Genomic DNA, 4,198 nt, shown 5'->3' on the forward strand with positions numbered 1-4,198 from the left:
AAGGGGAGGGACTCGCCATGTGTGACTACAGTCTATGCCGGTGACTACCTACTAGTAGGCCTATAGTATAGGATCATTATGATGATGACATCATGACAATGCATGAATCGACTGTATAAGCCCTATAGAGTCGAGTCATGCATTGTCATGATGTCATCATCATAATGATCCATCATCATTCTCATAAACCATTGACTGACTGACTGACTGACTGACTGACTGACTGACTGATTGTGTTATTTTGATTGATCATTATCATGTTAATCTCTGATGAATTGAAAATGGAGGACGCTCGTGTATAAATAAGTGCTTTTCGTGGTTTCGTCCTCGTAGCAGTTTTTGTATTGACAATTTGTCTTTAAATATGTAATCATACTGTGAATAAAAATGTAAATCAATCAATTCAATGATGACACACATTTGAGACCGGGTTCTACAAAGAGCATCATTCCAAACTCTTATAGGCTATCCTCCAAATTATACTCTTTCTAAAGCTATACATTCATTGACTCTTTGCCTTTGTAATGCAGCACAAAAAGACAGTAACCTACACATGATATTATAGTAGGATATAGATATAAGTCAAAAAGACAGTAGCATTACTTTTACAAACACATGTTTTGTATGTTCTTTACAGTCCGTTCTCCACTCTCCAGATGTGCGAACACTAATGTGTTAGGCACATTTTAAAATCTTGCCATCGATGCTTTCATCACTGTAATTACAATCAGAGCGCAAGCAAAGCGCGCAAGTACTAGTTTTCGTCCATGTCGCCGTTTGATGCGTATGCGCCGTGCCAGCGTATGACGTAATGCTTGATATGGCAGTGGTGTCAGATTACATACATGTATACATACATGTATACATAGGGGCATTACCTTTAATCCTCCCGACACTAAAACATATCGTCATTACGTCACCATAGAAAACCAATTACACCCTGGCATTGGGTCCTTTAATCCACATCTTTATTACGTCATCATTGAGAGCTAGTTATACCAGTTATACCCTGACGTCATACGCTGGCACGGCGCATACGCATCAAACGGCGACGCAAAGTAACCACAGTATACCGCTAATCAATTTACAAATTACATATACATATACATAGAGGCATTTCCTTTCCACCTTTCACCTTTCCTTTAATCCACCCGACACTGATCGACATATACGTCACCATCAAAAGCCGATTAATCCACATCTTTATTACGTCATCATTGAGAGCTAGTTATACCAGTTATACCTGACGTCATATGCTGCTACGATACATACGCATCAAACAGGGCATACACAAAGTAACCACAGTATACCGCTAATCAACTTACAAATTACATAGAGGCATTTCCTTTAATCCACCCGACACTGATCGACATATACGTCACCATCGAAAGCCGTCTCTTACCATACTTAACAATACTACTTTTTTACCTCCAAAAACTAGGTACGTAGCAAATAGCTAAACCTAATAATTCAATATTTCAAACGTTCTTTCACAGAGAAGCTGAGATTTGACAGTTTGTAGCGGTCGACAGTACTTGCACGCTCTGCTTGCACTTGTGTGCAACAAGCAAGTAGGCACTCGACAGAGTGCAGTTCTAGTTTGGGAATGTTATTGCTTTTGTTAGAGCTTAATTCATGCATGTCCTTTTTGTAAATTGATAGTTTTTTACTTGAAAGGCGGCCAAGGCCTAACCAGGGACTGGGGTCGCAAATTGATTAGCCTCGGCTATAAACCCCATAATACATGTTTTTTTTGTATTGTCCCTGTCAAATAAACATAAAAAAAAGAATATACCCTGTGCTCCAGCACATATTTTAAACAACCATATGCCTAAATGTATTGTGTGTTAAGTCAGTCTAGTATCATTCTTATCTCTACTCTACTCTTCCTGTGCCTATCCCGTGCTTTAGCTGTTGTTGCTACGACACCTGCATTTCTTCACTGGGATCAATACAGGTTTTTATCGCTCAACAAGTTTCAATGCCACATCTTGTGTGCTAGTGGAACTTTTGACCTAACAGCAACAATAGAGTAAAGGCTATGCAGGGCTCACCCCAGTGGTGTAGCGCGGTCAAAAAAAAACAAAAACAAAACATTTTTTTAAAAACTTGACAAAATAAAAGTGTTCTTTGTGCCTCAACACAATACCTCTCATTTGCTGTGCATTTTTGGAGGGGAATATTTGTGAAACATTTTATTTCCATAGGGTTGGGAGGGGATCCGATTTGTATAAGCTTGCCTTGGTGTGACTGTATTAAGAAATATAGAGCCCCGCTCTCCGCTGGCCGCTGCGTGGCCCGCGCTGCGTGGCATGGGACCGGACCTTAGTCTTTTTCAAAAATGATTAGTGGACCTTCAGCATTTGTAGTTGAGGACCCCTGGTGTAGCCTATGTGCATAATGTAGACAATTGCAGGATACTGTGTGCAAACATATATACTCATTAGCTGTAACGTTTTGTCAGAGCTTTGTGGTAACTTTAACTTGCAGTGATTTTTGTTTAGCAAATACCAGGTGGTAGAGTATAAAACAGGGGAATTAAGCCACCCCCCCCTCTCCTCTCCACACTTCCATTCATAAGATTGATCGCTCTGTGACCCCCTTTCCACCGGTTGGTTCCCAATGGGAACCGGTTCAGTTCTTTTTGGTTCTTAGCCAGAGCTCCAAAATTGGTGGGAAAAACTAGACCTATATTAAATTGTTTATAGGATCAATACAAGTAAATTAATACATGATAACCCTTCCACAGTAGTAGCTTTTTCATATTTTCTATTATTTTGCATATTTTCCTACATAATGCCTCATTTGCATATTTAATATTTATTTTGGGCGGGAACCCCTTTTGAAAAATAGCAGATCTACAAGCTCATAGCGCGCCACCGAGTGGTGCGCTACGAGCTTGTAGGTCTGCTATTTTTGAAAAATCGTGAAAATATTTATTTCAGAAAACTGGAGGATTTAGAAGATTTGTTTTTTTAATTTTGAGGTCAGGCCTAAATGGGTTAAAACTTAAAAATGTAAATTTTGTAATACAATAAATCATTGTCTTTGTGTAAGTAATCAACTGGGGAAGTTTCATGGTGATAACAATCTAATATAGGTATAGTTTTGCCCACTCAATGCATAATTAAAGTTCCAATTTTGGAGCTCTGGCTCATAGACTAAGAAACAAAAAGAACTGAACCGGTTCCCATTGGGAACCAACCGGTGGAAAAGGGCCCTGAGTGTCTTCTGTGTTTTAGTAAGCTCTGTGAATGTGGAGGTGGGGCTTTGAGTTTGGCCACGACTACGATGACCCGTAACCTTGACTGACCTGATTGACCAAAATTGTGTATTGCGTCCTTCCATCCGCCCTGAGTCAGTTTTGTTGCAGCCCGCACTGGACAATTGGTGTCTTGGGTGGTTAACCACTGTCTATTGTTTACTAAAGTTCCCACAACAAGCAAGCAGGCCAAAAGCCAAGCAAAGCAAAGTTCTTTGTTTACCCAGGGTAAGTGGACTAAGCTCGAGATGCTTGTTTACAGCCACGCCCTGCTCATAGAACATTTCATGGTTGGGGTTCAATGCCTTGCTCAAGGGCACTTCAGCGGTGGTAATTTTAACGTGCCGGTCCGGGGATTCGAACTGGCGACCTTCCGGTATCAAGACCGCTCCACAAACCGTTCGGCCACCGCTGCCTCCAGGCAGCAGCAGCAGCAGCAGCAGGGGGAGGGAGGGGAGAATTCAGCATGAGAGAGGCTGTCCTGTTCAGCATGAGAGAGGCTGTCCTGTTCAGCATGAGAGAGGCTGTCCTGTTCAGCATGAGAGAGGCTGTCCTGTTCAGCATGAGAGAGGCTGTCCTGTTCAGCATGAGAGAGGCTGTCCTGTTCAGCATGAGAGAGGCTGTCCTGTTCAGCATGAGAGAGGCTGTCCTGCCAAGGCAGTGGTGGAAAAAGTACTCACATGTTATACTTTTTTTTTTTTGTGCAGGAACCCGTTTTGGTGTTAGCATTACGTTATACTTTAGCTATTGAAAAATAGCAGATCTACAAGCTCATAGCGCGCCACCGAGTGGCGCGCTATGAGCTTGTAGGTCTGCTATTTTTGAAAAAATCGAAGAACGACATAGAAACATAGCTTTTTCAGAAAACTGTCAGGATGTAGAAGACATTTTTAGAATCTGATCTCAGGTCAAAATGGGTTACAGCTGCTATAAGCA

Source organism: Electrona antarctica (genome assembly GCF_951216825.1).
Source record: "Electrona antarctica genome assembly, chromosome: 11".
Taxonomy (NCBI): Eukaryota; Metazoa; Chordata; class Actinopteri; order Myctophiformes; family Myctophidae; genus Electrona; species Electrona antarctica.